This window comes from Falco punctatus (genome assembly GCF_963210335.1).
Source record: "Falco punctatus genome assembly, chromosome: 10".
NCBI classification, from domain to species: Eukaryota; Metazoa; Chordata; class Aves; order Falconiformes; family Falconidae; genus Falco; species Falco punctatus.
The window spans coordinates 1,758,203-1,775,375 of NC_137590.1; the positions used below are offsets into that span (position 1 = coordinate 1,758,203).

Consider the following 17,173-nt stretch of genomic DNA (forward strand, 5'->3'; position numbering starts at 1 on the left):
CGAAACAGCAAGCTGTTGTCCTATTCATCAGGCCCTAATGAAAATCAATGCAGCTGGTCTCCCTTGTTATGCTGATCTTCAGAGAACATAGGCAAAGCTTTTGGAGTTGTTTGTACTCCCATTTGACTGCTGTGCAGCCTGCTTTTAAATATCACCTCCTCCCGAAAGCAATGAAGAAGCATGTACTAAATTTTAGCTGACAAAATTATGACTAGGATAGACAGTCTATTCTTTTCTACTTGAATTTCTGCTTTTTCTCACTCCTTTCTTTTTTTTTTTCTTTTTTTTTTTTGCTTTCACTGTTTCACTCTGAAAAAAACTGGTGGAAAGTTGACCCTCAGCCCCTCCTTTTTCTCCCCGTTTGAAAGCCACAGGGAGAGTCCTGATCCAGCAGTCCTCAGGCAGGGATGTTTTCAGCTGATAGCAGTGAGATTCTTCTGCCACTCAGGTAGAAAAACATACATCAGAGGGAAACAACTGAAAAGACCTGCTGATTAAAAAAAAATAATCTGTTGTGCTCTTTAATAGTTGTTTAAGGCTTGTTACTGCAAGTTCCCCTACCTGACAGGCTCACTCCCTGGAAAAATTATTCTAACTGCTGGAAATGTGCCCAAGCAGCTCCCCAGGCATGAGAATAGCGGAGTTTTTAATCTCTTAACTGTGCCCCAATGAGGTAATTTTGCAGCGTAACTAAACGTAAGGACTTGGGGGAGGAGTGGCTTTGTTCTTAAGCTTGATAACTGCAGGTATGAGGCCCAGATGAGTTAACCAGAAGGTGGACACAATTATTCAAAACATATCAAATGTCCTTTTATAATTTCAAGGGTTTAATTATACATTTCAGTGGTATGTTAATATTTTTTGTTTGCTATTTTACAACCATGTGCGTGTCATGTGTGCCATGAGGGGTTTTTTTATGCCTACTTAGTTAAGTTCTGTGCGAGGGGTTAGATAGAAATAAGTAATTGTGAAGCTATTGAGCCACTGACAAGACGGCTTGTGTTTGCAGCCTAGGGCACCGAGAGTTTCAGATTGGAATAAATGTCAAAGCATGAGTGGGTTTTTGGAAGCTGGATAATCAAACTTGATTTAACAGCCTCAGGAGTATCTGTATAAAATAGGTGATGGAGGGGGAAAGGCCCCGGTATGAAATAAAACTGCAGCCCCTTTGCATTTCTCCATAATTAACACGTCTGGTTTTATACAGTTTTTCAGTGTTCCCTTAGGATCTCATCAGGACTGTTCCTGTGCTGGAAAAAATACCTCTTTTGGGAGGTCTTTGTGTTACTTTTTTTTTTCTTTTTTTTTTTTTTTTCTCAGCAGGCCTCCCAAAATGGGGAGGTTAGGGTGAGGAAGATGATACTGGGATAACACAAGCTGACTTTACAGAACTTGAAACATTTGCAAAAAAACCGTGGGGACATGAGAATTTCTGCTTTGAAGTTGGAACCGCTCCTCACAACCAACATAATGGAAATTTTTGTAAACATCAGAAGTTTAAAAATTTTTTTTTTCTACCACTTCTGCTTTAAGGCACTAACAGATTGTAAAGTTGCTTTTCTTTTTTTTTTTTTTCTCTTTAGAATGCTGGCTAGAACGTAGCATACTTTTTGCCCTCTCTGAAAAGTGTTTCAGTGTCCATCTATTTAATCACAGATTTCTTCTGAGAGGGAACTAAGACACTGCAGACTGTTTCTTTTTAGTAAATTATCCCAGCCCTTCACTGATTGCAGATATTTATTTCCTTGGTTTAAAATACTGTGCTCTTGTGATTGTCCTGAATAACTGTCATGACTGATCTCCCAGGAAACTCCTGTTGCGAGCAGTATTGTATGTATATTCTGTAAGGAGGGTGATTTGATTTTATTTTATTTCCTCTCTCTGTTAAAAACTATTCTCTCCACTTTTTTGTACCGGGGTTTTACTTTTCCAGTGTTACAGCTTCAGTTCCCCTCTTCCATAGCGAAACAGAACAATGAACAGACCATGGCCGTGCACTTTAAAAGAGGATTTGGCACAAATATGAACAGTAAAGACTCCAAGGAGGCGACAAGCACATAACTATGGCCTTTAAGTATGTAGGTAATCTATTAAAGTAAGGGAGATTATTCAAATGCTTAGAAATGACCATGGGCTTGTATGTTTTCCTGATTCAAGGTCAATTTTTTGTAGACATTAAGTCTAAAGTAGTTTTATTTAAGTCGTAATGCAACAATTCCAGATTTACGTGGAGCTGATTAGAACTGGAGAATGAAATCAGACCAAAAATCAGCTTTTCACAGCAGACTTGTATAACCGTATCATATGGCTATGGAAATGCAATGCCAAGGAGTGTTAGCACTGCAGTAAACTGATGGCACTAATGTGGACTTTGATCATTTAAATTAAAACCCACTAGGGTGAAAAAGGGCTGTTAACATCTTTTTGCTTCAAACTGAATAACTTTATAAATCAAAGAAAACCTTCTGCACCCAAGATGTCTCTTTTTTGCTAGAAAATTTAAAGGAATGTGTTTGTCCTTTCTCTGCCCTGCTATTGTCAAATGAAAATTTCTAAGTGCTGTCAAAGATGTAGTAATTAAGAATGTAGTATTTACATCACCACACAAAAAAAAGCTAACTAAACTCCACATGTGTAATACTCTTGGAATGTTCATTACTAAGATCTGTGGCAGTAACAGTGAAAAGATGGGATCAAGGGTTGAGTTTTTAACGTAAAACTGGCTGTTTGTAGCCAAGCCTTTGTGCTTTGCAAGCCAGTGGGAATATACAAGGGCTCAGCCAGGTGACACCCAGGTAATTAGCTATTTGTTGAGCGTGCATAATGTTGTTAGGTAAGGCTGGAATACCTGGGGCAGTCTTACATGCACAGCCCGTTTTGCTTGTAATCCTCTGACCAGCTGGTTTCCCTCTTTGATTTGAAATGTGCGTAGAAGACCTTACCTAAATCTTGTGACAGCAATTTAAGGAACTAAATTAAGGAACAACTAAACAGGTTGCTCACCTGTTGTTATGGACACACGTGGCAGAGACTGAAAGGTTTTCAGAAACTCGTGTCTGGTGTTAATATATGAGCAAAATTATGTGACAATATCTGGGGATTTCTGTTCCTACTAAAGGAAACGCACAGTGCTTAGCATCTTTGTACATGCTTAGCATTTGATTTATATGAAATATAAATATTATACAATTAATATAGCCTGTGTAATTAATATATTAAGTATATATTACAGAATATATGAAATACATATTAATATGTAATAATAAATATATGTAAGTATGTAAATTAAATGCTTAGCATTTGATTTATAAACCAAAAAGCATCCAAGGCATTAGCTTGGATCCTGGAGCACTCTGGGATTACCACCAACAGAATTCCCACAGAATCGGAAGGTATGTCCAGCAACCAGAAATGTGGGGAGGAAAATGAATCTTCTGTGAGTTACCTGAACGAGCTTGAGAAGCAAAGCTTAAGGGATCAGATGGAGATGAACACAATGAGCAAAAACAGCTGCGTGATGTTCTGAGCAGCTTCTCAGAGCGGCTCTGAGAAGAAACCTAGATCGGTGGGAGGAGGGCAGGCTTGCCGGAGCATCACATATTTCCGAGGCTTTTGAACGGACAGACGTTTTTCCCTCATTCTCTGCTCGAGTTTCTTCACTTTTGTTGGGTGACAAATATGGGGTGGCACACTTAGTAGTAGAACTGGTTGAATTTTAGAGGGTTGAAATGTTCTCCATTGTTAAAATTGACATTTACCACATGAAAATCTTTAACAGTAACCAAATTTTCCAACTGAAAGAATTTAAATTATAAAACTTTATGTGCTGATATCTGCAGGGGAATTTTCAGCATCAGCAATTTCCTTTCTTTTGAAAATGCTGTTCTTATTCAATTTCAGAAGCTTAAGTTCAAAATAGTCTGATTTTATGTTTTTTTTCCATTTGAAATGAAAATTAGATTTTCTTTTGTGGGGAAATTTTCACTAAGCTTTTTTTCAGACACTGCTGTTATCTGAATTAGTGCCAAATTCTGCTCTTAGCTTCTATTCCATCCTTGGGGCACCAGATTTACATCGTGTTATATTGCAGGCATTTATGGGATGCAATTAATTTTTTCATTTAAAAAAGAAAGAAATCCCAGGGATTTGTTCTGTGCTGCTTTGAAATGAAACTCAGCTGTCACTCTGGAGCATGGTTTAGGTTGTCAGACAAGATGCAGGAAGCCTGGCTTGCATTCACAGTACCAGCCATTGTAACCTCGTGAAAAATGTGGTGTGGGTGCGTATTGGTGTCTTTCTCTTCTCTGTTTCATCTCAGTCACTGTTTCATTTTCTCCCTGTTTGACTGGTTATATTTTCTATTGTTGTATGTTTACAAAAAAAAAAGTATTTATTTTGCCTTTCCTTCTTTCCCTTATTTCTTCCTTCTTTCCATAGTTGGCACACCTTGGCTTTTCTTCTTCTCCTGTGCTGTCTCAGACTCTTCTATGACATTTGTTTTTCCACACTTCATTTTCTGACTGTTTCCGTTTCCTCTCTCCATTATGTTTCCAGGCTCTCTTTTCTGTCTTTCCTTTACACCTTATAATTTATTTTTTATTATCCATGCTTTTTGCTCTCTGTCACTTCCCCCCATTTTGCCATCCTCTCCCATCTCCTCGTAATTTCTCCTGGCTCCCTCACCATACCCTTCATCACTGTTTGTTATCCCACACGTACCACAGCGTGACACCCAGACTCTTCCATGCCTGCCTGCTACCTGCACCTGCATCCCTCCTCATGTGCTTATCTCCCTGTAGACGCTGTTAGTTGTGTTAGGACTGGGATGAGACAAGGAGTTTTTCTCCTGTTCCTGTAGGGATCTGGATACACATGTGGTTTGTTTGCCATTCAGGCAAGGATCTGTGTGCATACCTCATCTGCAAAGGCCATTGAATAGTCTGTGGATAGTTACAGATCATACTTTTTAACTGCCTCACACTACTTTGTAATAGCATTTGATGTCTTTCATGGGTAAATGAGACCAGACTCCTCTTGGCAATGGCTCTTTGATTTTGCAGTTATGTTTGCGTGACAGAAAGCAGCTTGATCCATCCTTGGTTTTCCACATTTATATGGGGCAAGAATGTAACAATTCTAATTTATCTATTTTTTTCTCAGTTGCAAATGCTTTCATCAGGAAACCATTGCTATTCTGAACACCTTTGCACCTTGGCTTAAGGTGTATTTTCTAAGGATGAATAAGAAAGTTAGCCTAAATAAAAGTGCTGTTATTTACAAGACTGTCACCAGTTTGAGTAGGAAGAGGTTTCTCCGCTTCTGTGACATGTTAGTATGGACAGGTAATCTAAAGGTAGCTGCGGGAAGGACAGTCTGAAGGGACAGTAAAAGGATGCACATGACTGTGCTGCTCACTCCTCAGAGGAGGAATAACGCACATCTTTGGGCAGCGGTGCGGTGTGCAGACAGGACACCCTGCCTGAGCAAAATCAGGTTTCTGCGTTGCCGTACTTTGAGACTCAGAAGCTGTAGAGGAATGAAGGCAGGTTAATGAACATTGATAATGTACAGCTGTGGGCTGGCTTCAGGGGTGGTGGGTTGGCTGATGTAGATAAGGTGCAGCTGTGGCTGGTTCTGTTAAGAGGCTGGGCAGCCGAGAGAGAGAGGAGGAAGAAACAGAGAGAAGAGAGAGTGAGTATATGTGCGCTTGCGCCCTGGATGAGGAGAAGGCAGCAGAGGGACTGGCCTGAAGAGTATGCTGGTATGAGATAGTAAAATACCTTGTTGCAGCTGGCTAGTTTGGAGAGTGCTGCGACAAGAAGCTTTCTGAATCAATTTAAGACATGTCTAGTTAGATATTTTCTGATCAGAAGTTTTTATAGTTTTCAGCTACAGTGTGATCTGGGAATGCAACTGTGAAATAACTAGCAACTAACAAAAATGTTTTAATAGAAGGAACATCAAAGTGGAAATTCACAGCTTATATAATTAGTATTTTTAAAATGGAATAGATTATTACAGGCAAATATATCCTTATCTATACATGACAAAATGATAAAAGTAATTAAAAATAGAGTAATGAAGTGCCTGAAACATCATGATAGGATAAGGCTTGAACAAAACAATTGGCCATGAAAGAGTTTCTTTGCAGAAGAGCTATCATCTCTCAGTGAGGCTTCTCATTCCCTTACATACGAGGTCCTGATTCTTCCTGAGAACCGATCACTTGGTTGAACAGATTATATCTGATCTGGTTCTTGTCTTTTTATGGGAATAGATATAACAAAAATCTCAGAAATACCACGTTTTGCACACCTGGCTTTGCAAAAATTAGTGAGAAGCAGTTTAAAATTATTACATCTCTTGCTGCTGGTTCTGTGGAGTTGGGCTGATATAAAATTAGATTTTTTTTTCTGTAATAATTAATGGAAGAGATGGGTATATTTGGAGAACATTCGGAAAAACCTTAGAATTTGGAGAAGCGACACGTGAATGATGCAAGTGAAATCAATCTGATTAATGCTTTTGAATAAAAGATTGTGAATAGTCGCATTGCATTTTCATAAAACCATGCTACATCTTTCCAGAAGAATGTCTTTTTTTTAGGCTTGAGATGTCTAATATTTAACGGTTTATCTTCAAATCTGAGAAATAAAGAATGTTAATTCCCTGGAAGCAATCACAAGGTGTAAAATCCCCCCACGCTAGAGGTTAGTACTAGATTTACCATTGTGTTTACACAACGTGAACCCGCCATGCTGCCTTTTCCTGCTGCCACACTGATGTGCTGTGCTGCCGTTGCTATTACTACGGCCTGGCGTGTTCCTTCTCGATGCTAGGAAATTCCTAGTGGAGGTTGTCTTTCACACTAATGATCTAAACCCTTTCAGCAAGGTTTGATCTTATTTCTTTACTTGCCCTAATTTTCAGAACATTGTGGCCAATACGAGATACGACTTTGCTTTGCAATTTAAATACTTTATTTCTCAGAGAAGAGCAATATAGAGAGTATGTTGATCATAGAAATATTGAAAATGTCAAAGCTTTTGGACAGGAACAATACCAGGCAAAAGATTAATTAAAAAACTTAAAAAAATAATCCATACCATTTCATTATGTTTATTTAATAATGACAACCACCCATGAACAGTTAATCCTAACCTTTTTGATTTTCTTTCATACTTAATCAGGAAGGAGTTTAACTGAAGGCTAAATATTTCAAATTTGGGGTATAAACTTACCTGGTTTGCTCCTGCTTTCATAGAAACAAGCGGTAACACTTTAGATGATATGTCCTTAGTTCTAAGTTTCTTTTCTTGCCTGAAAAATAAAGACAGCAAAGGCAAACCAGGTAGAGCATTAGGAATAATGCCGGGAAGAAGGGAGAAGTAGTGATGTAAATGTGAAGGTGGCAGCCCTGCGTTAATTACTGCCAGCAGTACGTTCTAGATATGCTACTTGTCGCATCTGTTTCAGCTTGGATCACGTGCATCCGTGACAGGTTTTCAGGACTTTAAGTTGTAAATGTTTTTAGGGAAGGGATTTTCATTACTCTTTGAAGTACCTGCTGTATTTCTGATTGCTGCAAAACTAATATATGGTGCATCACTGTGCCTCAATATGTCAAATCTATGCACTACATACATATACTCTCTCTACGTAAAATGAGGTTTGGGAGGTGCTTTGACATTTTACATTAAATTCTTACATTCTTTGCATTTTAAATTATAGGCTTTAATGACAGTCATGACCAACCTATGAAAGGAAAAATAATATTAAATAGCTAATTCGCATTCTACATCCACAGCTTGCTTTGGCCATGTTACAGTCATAAAAATTTTCACACCTTAGTGATTTACTGTGCTTTGAGGGATGTATCTAAGCACTCAAACAACCTGTGCTGTTGATGTCCTAAATACATTTCAATTGTTCTACAGCATCTACTTTCTCACTAAGCACAGAAAAGGCTTTTGAGTACCCCATAATATTCAATTAACATTCCTACATTTCTGTCTGTTGGAACAACGTTTTGTATCAGTTCTCAGCTGTGCTGCTGACTGGTTTAGGATAAATTGGTATGTTTTTTGTTGCAAAGGAGTTTGAAAGGGAGGGAAAAAAATCCCTCACAAAACCAGCATTACAATATTTTTTTTGTCCCTTTTATTTTTTTTTCTCCCACTTAAAATTTAAATCTACTGGAAATGAAGACTATTGCTCTAACTGCCCTACAAAAAATTCTCTGAGCTTGTCATCCTTGTTCAACAAATGGAGTGAATGTTTTCAGAAACTTGCCAGAATTAATCTTAAATTGTAAAGCTTCTTTAGTGTTTGTGCAAAAGCCACAGAACTGTGTGCACGTGATGTCAAGCTTCACATTTAAAGACCTGTTCATTAAATTCTTCAAATATTCAGAACTCCCACCTTCTTATTTTCTATACAAGAAAGGCCACAGATATCTGATCCTTGTTAATACCATTAGTGTCTTTACAGGTTTCAGAATTATATGCACATCATAAAACCATCTTGTATAGGTCTGAATGTGCACAACGTAGAATGTTTATAAGAGTTGCTGGTAAAGGTAGAGGTTAACAAAAAGTGTTGGAAGCAGCTTAGAAAAAGAGATCTAGCATTCAATGAATTCACTCCTGAAACAGCAAACAAGTTTTAACTTGCCACAATGAAGAAACTACTTATTTTCCCCCTATAATATTGAGAATTTGAGGCCAGTATGAGACAAAACTCTAAAAGCAGTAAAAGTATGTTTCATATCAAAAGATATTTTTAAGTCTTAACTGTCCAATTTCTAAAGGCAAACTGGTAATATAAAATGCAGAAGGAAAACATTATCTTGCCCATAAAGGAAAGTTGCACAAAGCAATATTTTAACTACAATTTGTCTCCTTTTTTAATATAGTTATCTTTTATTTCACGAAAACTGGTAAGTAGTTATTGCTCTTCATGTTTCAACTGACCGGTGCTGCTATTTTTATAGTAAATGGTATCTATTTATGCATGCATATAAGCAGAGTGTCTAAAGCATAGATTTCTCCAATGCCTGTATTTTCGTTTTATCTTGCTAAACAAAACCATATCACACCTACAGTTCTCACTGGAACTATATCTTCCTAAAATATTTTGCTGCAACTTAGGAAAACGGTAAAAAAAGAAAGATATTTCTGAATAAAAGCAAAAGATCCTGTTAAATAACAAATAACTTACTCACCCTTGTCATGTAGCTGAGGAGAATGTACTTTCAGCCAGATTTGAAAACCGTAGCTGAAGCGCTGTACATTGACTGGCAATCCTGGCTTTTCTCATTGCTAGAAATTTCACTGCAGCTCAAGTGAAGTTAATCCTGCTGAGTCCTTTGATTTATCTAGAGCTTCCTAAGTAACTCAGGTTTTAAGGCTTTTCTATGGATTTATTTTTCTTAAAAATAACACTCTGAGGAAGAGGTGACTAAAAGCTGCTGTAGCATTAAGGCACCCTGGCATTGTAGGATCAGCCTGAGGGCAGCAAGGAACAGCAGAATATGCTCAATACGTTTTGTTCAGCCGCGTTAGAAACAAATCTCCAAGTGCATTCACCACGTACCTTTCTTACAGGCCTTCTGCTGTCTGTGTCTTTAATGTTCTGGTTCTGCTTCCTTCTCATACAGACCAGAAGTTAACCTTCAACCAGTGAATTAAAGATGTGAGGTCTTGCTTATATATAATATCCAAGACAGATCGGCAGGGGTGGTACTTTGAAAGGGTTATAATTTTTTTTTTCCTCCCTCTCCAACGCAGTGTCAAATGGGACTTACAGCTGTGGGCCTGCGTGGGCCTTGTGCTTGCGCAGTAAAAGCTGATGCGCCAGGTACGTGAGACACAGGAGACCCCGTGTGCGGTTCTAGAGGAGCAAAGCGCTGATAACAGTTTAGTTTTTCTGTGTACAGTCCTGTTTCTACAACTGTGACCTGCTAATTCCTCATTGTGCGCCTTTGGTATTGGCAACTAGTAAAAGGTAAAAGCAAAGGCCTGAAGGCTCTACTCAGTACTGTCCTGACAGCAGGTTACTTCCACAGACCCATCGTAGGGGGAGGCCTATTGCTTTGGTACCCGCCTTTCTGGAGGCATGAAAAGGCAGAATGTTTGGTCTAACGGGGCTTCCAGGTTTTCCAAAAACCCTCAAAACCTAGGTTTAGCTAACCAGCTGTCTCCCCTCCTCCTGAGGCATGAGGTCTCATGGCCTCCAGAGCCAGAGTCCCCTTTTCACCACACAACGGTGAGCAACGGCAATGGAACCTTTGAGCATCCAGGGCTATGGTCAAGCCATGGAGCACTGGGTTTCTGCCACATGAGTGGGGGTTTAAAAAAGGTCAGTGAGTTTCAGGGGACTGTAAAGAAGGCAAATGCCTCTTGCTGCCCCTTTTGCTGGGTTCCCTGGCCAGGAGGTTCTGATTTAGCCCTGGTGCTCCTCCACCTCGGATGACATTGGCCAGTAGTACAGTGTGCAGCTGCTTCTCTTTTGCCCCCTTCTACAGTTGGAAACCTCTTTCTCCCCCAACAGAAGAGTGTTTCCCTCCCTCCTGCCCCCAGGGCACACACAGATACCATATGTGCTGCAGCTCCGCCAGCAAATCGCTCAGGAAACACAGGAACACTGGCTGTTAGGGAGGGAGGAGGGAGAGCGCAGCCTGGACCCAGCTGCTCCTCTTTTCCCACTCCTAGAGCAGGGGAGCCTGCTCTGGTAGCATGTCATGGCCTGCAGGCAGGTGTGTCAGGGTCAAGCACTGCAGACAAGGGTCTGACCTGGCCGTGTGGAGTAGCCGGGTGAGGTGCGAGGTTATGGTAATGGGCACCCAGCTGTGCGGGGCCTGGCTGCAATGTGTGGTGGGTGTCGTGCTGCTGCGGTGGTGGTGCGTCACCCATCCTTCCGTGGAAAGCGTTGTCAGCTGTGCGCTCTACAGCGACTGTGTCCTGAGCCGGGGCTGTGCCTGGGCACGGCTGACTGTGGGCTTCAGGGATGAGGCCAAAAGCCTCTTGAGTTGGGGAGCCTGTGGAAGAGCCCACGGCTGTTTGTACAGACTGATTCTTCAGGTGTTCAGATTGTACAAGCCGTGCTCACGTAAAAGGGTGCAGATAATGCTACAGGAATTGTACTCCTTTCTCCCTTTGTCTTCTCCTCCTTGGTCATCATCCTCATGTGTGAGCCAAGGGCTGGGAGGAAATGCTGCTCTTCACAGCGGCCAAATGGATCTTGTATTGATGAAATCAAGGGGATGATGCCAGGACAAGGGGAGAGGAAGAAGTCTGGAGCTACAGCATCCAAACAGATTCCTGCTTCCCTGATGGCTGGGGATGGCATCTCGGTGAAGCGAGTCCTGCTTCTGCAAGACCTGCTTGGCTGATGGTCCATCTGCCTCTGCTGATGGGGCTTGGGGTAGGTTCTGCTCTTACACTGCCCTTTCTACAGCTCTGCCTTTCTCAAGTGTACGGCTATTTAAATGAATGGAAATCTTTGTTAAGCAATTACTAAGCGTGAATAAGCATTGTACAGTCTTAAAAACCTTTTCCTCATTTTAACTGCATGTAAAACTTGTTGATTTTTGTTTTAGCTAGGGGCATGACAGCAGGACTGGGCTGAAAGCACTGCACATGGAGAGCTGGGCTTTTTCACAGTCCAGAACGTACCACACAGGCTGCGAGAGCATGTCAGTGGATGCTAAGTGTGGGGACTGGAACTACACATGTAAGCAATCTATTCATTCAAGTTTTCCCAAGAAGAAAATAAGAAAACAGAACAACTTGAAGCAGATAAACACTTAAAGTTTGGAACCTTAATAAGATGGTGGAATAACATTTTGGACATTATTTCAGTAAGGAGAAATTTCTGGGGTCTTTTTCTTAAGGTTTAGGGCTGTGCAGGCTCTTGGACATACGATCTTCAACAGCTGGAAGTAAGGCTCGCAGCAGAAGAAAATGTTCTCTGTTATCTAGTTACAAAATTTTTTTGGAACAACTTTTGTTAAAAGCTGTTCAGACAGAGAACCAAGAACAGATAACACTGAATTTACACTTTAACTGGAGTTTAATTTGGAAATGCAACAATGTAAAATCCTCATTTCATTTCTAAGGGAAACAGTGTAATTTTTCTTCCATTTCAGCATTATCCCTGCTTTTTGCTTTTGTTTTAGTTTATCTGGTTTGTGTCGGGCTGAACCTGGCCTAATGTATGGCCAGCATATAGCCTTGCCAGAGCCAGTTGGAGCCTCCTTACAGTTGCCTGAAACCTCATTGGTTTAGCTTCCTGTGACAGTGATTACACAGGGAATCTCCCCTAGGGAATTTGGTTGTATATTTACAAAACGTGCGTCTTAAGTTGTATACTAGAAGAAAATTAAGCTGAGAAGGGCACTGTCATGATTTTGTCACTGAGGCAATTTTAAGCAAAATCTCATTTTTTATTTTTTTTTTCTAAAGTGTTTTAATTCTGACTGTATTAAGATGCAATCTAACTTCCCTCCACAAGCTATATATTTTTTTACCACCCCCTTTCACACAACACAATTATATTGTTTAATTTTTCTGTTTGCCTAGAAGTAATAATATTTAGTATTGAGTAAAAATATTTAATTTTGAGGGCCAGGTCTTCAGGTGATGGAAGTTAATAGGTCCAAATGCAGTTGACATTTTAAACCATCTGTACATTTTTACCTCAAGGTTCTTTGTAGCTGGTGCAGAAACTCCTAATCCTCCCAGTTTGAAAAGTCTCACTGCAAATGGGCTCAGAGGACCAGCTTTGAAACAAGAAAAGACTAAGTCTGAAACAAAAAAGTCTTTTTTTTTCTTCTTTTTTTTCAGGATGACCTAGTTAACTCCACAACCCTATCAAGATCTCCAAGGAAGTTTTTGCCTTTGTGCTTATGTGAAGACTAAATGGTAAAATCTTTATGGCCAGGACACCCTATGTTGCCTATCTTTTTTGAACAGTTCTTCTGGTATTTACCATCTTTGCCTAGCTTTCTTTTTAATTAGGGTGGGATCACTAAGATAAAAAATAATGTCTGAATAAAACATACCAGAAGTCTTGCTGAGAATTATGCATATTGCATAGGAAAAAAGCAGCATATAGCAGAGGAAACTTCAGTGCCTTCTCCTTGAACACCTTCAGCGGTTTGTTTCAGGACCCATTGTAGCTCCTGTTGGGGTGTGTGTGTGTGTATATTTCCTCTCGACACTGTAGAGGAAAAATCCTTTTTGTCTGAGTAATTTCTGCCTTCACAAGCCTGTGATATGAAGGTGTGTGTATTAGTCCGGTTGCCTGACACTACAGCTGGATTCTGGGCACTCGAGGTGAGTTCTGCAAGGTGGAAGGGCACCGTCTGGGTGAAGACACAAATGCGCTCCTTGAAACCGAGATGTTTGATGGGTATAGGTGTGTTTGTCAAATACATACTCTGGAGTACTTGCTGAGTATCTAATGCAGGTGTTACCGGGGCATTGGGTGTGAAGGCAGGCTAACACTTTGTCCAGGGGGGCAGGTAGCTTGCGATATTCTCCCTGCAGCTGCGCTGCCCTAGCACTGCTCAGGCTTTCTGCCAGGTGAGTGCTGCTGGAAATTTCCTTGTCCAGATGGAACACTTCCCAGCTGCATACCTATCCCTGGTGGAGACCAGGCCAGGAAGCTTCCAGGAGCCTCTTACAGAGTGCTGGCAGTCCACTGTCAGGAGAGTTAACACGGGTGTGTAATGCACAGACTTGGTTTGGACAGCATTGGCTGTCCACGATGTTGTGTATTTGGAAACACTAGGTACAAGTGTGCTTGCAGTACCATCGGAACTGAGGGCAAATTAAATAGCTGCTTTATTCTAAAATTTGCTATAAGACAAAGGAACATGGATTGTCTTCATCATCTTAAAGAAGATGTAGAAGTTAAATGAGCATGTGGGAAGTTAGGTGAGAAGTAGATGAACTGCGGTTTTGATCTTTCCTCTGAACAGACGATGTCAAGCAACTGGCAGACACTGTTGCTGTTGGCTCCAGCAGAGATTTCTGTGGTTGATTGGCACCACAACACTGCCAGGTGGACAAAATAGTTGCATCTTGGAAAGGGACAATTCATGAAGCATTATAAAATAGTTGTGTAACTGTAAATGCCATGGGCAGAGCAGGCTGTGTAGCCCAGTGACACCTCCTGCACTTTGTAGCACATTCTCCTCCCACTGTGGCAATTAAGATTTAGTGCCTATAGCTCCTCTCTCTTTAATTACCATATTGTCCTTTGCTTTATGCAGGAAGTAACTATTTTTTTACCTTTCCAATCATGTAATAGTTCTGCTTACATAATTTTTCTCTCAATAATATAACATCCCATTCCTCTAGTCTGTGAGCTGCCCTTCCAGTATTATAGTGAAAGTGACTAAGAAACTTTTTTTTTTTTTTTTTTTTTGGTTCTTTCGAACTTCCCATCACATCAGTTTTAAAATCTTGGGATAATTTCATTGTGCCAGGGTGCTCAGGTCAGTATTCCTGGGGCTCCCCCCATGTCCCCTGGGACCCCATGTCTGCTCTAGCCCTGGCACTGGTGCTGGGCTGGGGGTGCCTGTGACAGCTCTGTCCTGCCTGTTTGCCTGCCTTAGGTGCTGTGCAGGTGTGAGAACAGTGGAGACCTTGAAGACAGAAGTAGAAGCAGAAGGGATACAGCTCGGGGAGCCCTCTTGCGGTGTGGCTGTGGACTGGTGGGTCTGCACATGGCTGTGGTGGTGCTTGCAGAGTGTGGCACAAGGGTGGTGGCCCCAGCTGGGGTGTTGCTGTGTCACCTGCGTGGCACAGTGCTGGTACGCCGAAGGCATCACCTTTTACCTCTGCAGGACACCAGGCAGCCGTGCCTCCCAAAAAGAGCAGGCAGGAAGTGCCTTTCTGAAGCATTTCCACATTTATATCTTCTATTCATCATCCAGTTCTTCTCAGAACCAGAGATCTTCTGTGAAGTGTGTTGTCTGGTTTTAGCTAAATGTGCTCCTCTTTGCCTCCCGACTAAAAGATAACCAGATGCGTTCCCATAAGGACTCTTTGAATGGGATGTGTTTCTCTGGATTTCCAGATGATTCCTAGGGTTGTAAGTCTTATTTATAACTACTGTCATCCATAAAGTTAAATTTCATTGAATGAGAAGTTTTACATAGCAGAAATGTGTGTTTGGTTTCTTCTGTGGCAATGGAAAAAATGTTAGCCATTGCCAAGAAATTATGATGACTATATGGCCAGTGGCAGGTCCTCCCTTAGTGCTTTGTTGGGAGCTGGGAAGAGCAAAAGGCTCACCTGAGGCTTGTACATGCCAGTTTGAGAGCTCAAGCCAGTCAGCTACGAAGCACATTGTTTCTCTTTCTGTAAATGATTAGAAACTATAAAAATAGTATGATAGATTTCACTGAAGGGAGGTTTCTCAGTTTTACTGAGTGGATAAATTAAAGCTACTGTTCTCTTTGTTGTTTAGGACAGGGTGCCTGTATTTAATGGTTGGACTTGATGATCTTAAAGACCTTTTTCAACCTAATGATTCCTGTGCAGAAATCTGGGAGTAACGCACAGGCAGTAGCAAACTTTGAGTGGGAAGAGGTGGGTTTGGATGGGCGCAGCTGTCTCCCTGGTGTTGGGCAGTGTGAGAGGAGGTGCTGCTCCCACACCAGCTGGGCTGCCTGATGCCTGGGACTCACTGGTCCTGCAGTGCTCCACCACAAATGCATTCATGAACAACAGACATCTTCACCTTGCTGTCCATAAACGCACAGCCATTTCCCTGGCTGCAGGCAGTCCAGCTGGAAATACCTCCGCTGCACTGGGTGCATCGCCAGCTTTAGGAAATCCACCGCAGTTACCTAATTTCACCAACCTATCTTCCCTATCTTCCACCAGAACTCAAATTGCAGGGGAAAAGCAGGGCATGCAGCCCCACAGATCTGGGAAAAATAGATTACTTAGCAGAAGCTTCACTGGAGCTGGTGAAGGTGAAAAAAAGTGAAAAACCTCCACTTTTCACCATAAGCTCTGATTTTATTTAGGTGGAGCTTTACAGCAAAAACTTTAGCGAAGTGTTCTCAACTGAAACGCGATGTCTGTTAGTGCCTACAAAATGCTGCCTGCGTTTTTATGCTGCACTGTGACTTACCTGCATAGGGTCTCATAGACTGAGTTAATTTTGGTCATCTCTCCCTGCTCAGAGAACACATATTTTACAGCTCTGTCAATTATAGCAATTATGTTTGGGGTTATACTGTATTCAAACTGTTTGCTGAACAGCAAAAAAGTAAAAAAAAAAAGTAGCAAAAAAAGGTTAAGCATATGACTTCTTAGGAATATAACTTGTAGCATAGAGTTACTTTTCTTCTTTTTTAACCTTGTGAAAATTGAAAAATTTCCCGTTTCTATTGAAAATCATCAGTAATTAAGAAGGCACATGATTACAGTGTTAAAAAGAAATCTCTCTTATTAAAGCATGTTTCATCTCAAGGGTACTCATGTTTCTGAAGGGGGAATATGAATCAAAAGATACTGATTTCACCTATAAAGCAGTTGCGTACTAATGTATGCAACCAAAGTATATAAAGAAAGTGCTTCTTTTAAACAGGAAAATTTGATGACTTCTGTTTATTTTCTATCTGACTTTTGTGTTAGTTCACAAATATGACTCTCACGGGACTCAGTGCAGCTTTGTTAATGCCTGCTTAAATAAAGAGACCGTAAGTATGGAAGACTACATGTAGGTCAGCTCATGCCCTTCATGAGTAAGGGATTTGCTCAACACTTGAGTTCCTTTGTTCTCCTCTGTTATCTTCACATATCACATGCAGCTGACTGTTGGGTGTCCTGCACAAGCCTGATGGGAACAGGATGTTTTACCTCCTGCCTCAGTTGCATGGTTTGATGCTACACGTTGTGCTTACTCTCCCCAAAGCCGTGCTTTAAACTCGTTGGTGAGAAGTTTGTCATTCTGGGAACATGAGGTCAGCCTCAGAATTTCTAGAAAAAGTTCCCTTGCTTTGAACAGAATGTCTGCAGCTGGTGTGCAGGTAGTATCTACCCTCTTTACCTGCAGCTTTTAAAGCAACAGGTAGAAATGCTTCATACTCAGTCAGAAGCTGCAGTCCTTATGGATAGAATTCATGTAACTAAATGTAGATGTCAACAAC

The 17,173-nt window shown here is 41.0% G+C and overlaps 1 protein-coding gene across 1 annotated transcript in view; it reads right to left on the bottom strand.

The window, feature by feature from the left end:
* The window catches only part of ASIP (agouti signaling protein), a 57,562-nt gene that overhangs the window by 26,799 nt on the left and 13,590 nt on the right, over window positions 1–17,173 (bottom strand). Inside the window, exon 1 of the mRNA XM_080405697.1 lies at window positions 1–17,173. This exon is cut by the window's right edge and continues 13,590 nt beyond it. The gene's annotated coding sequence lies outside the window, so the exon portion shown is untranslated.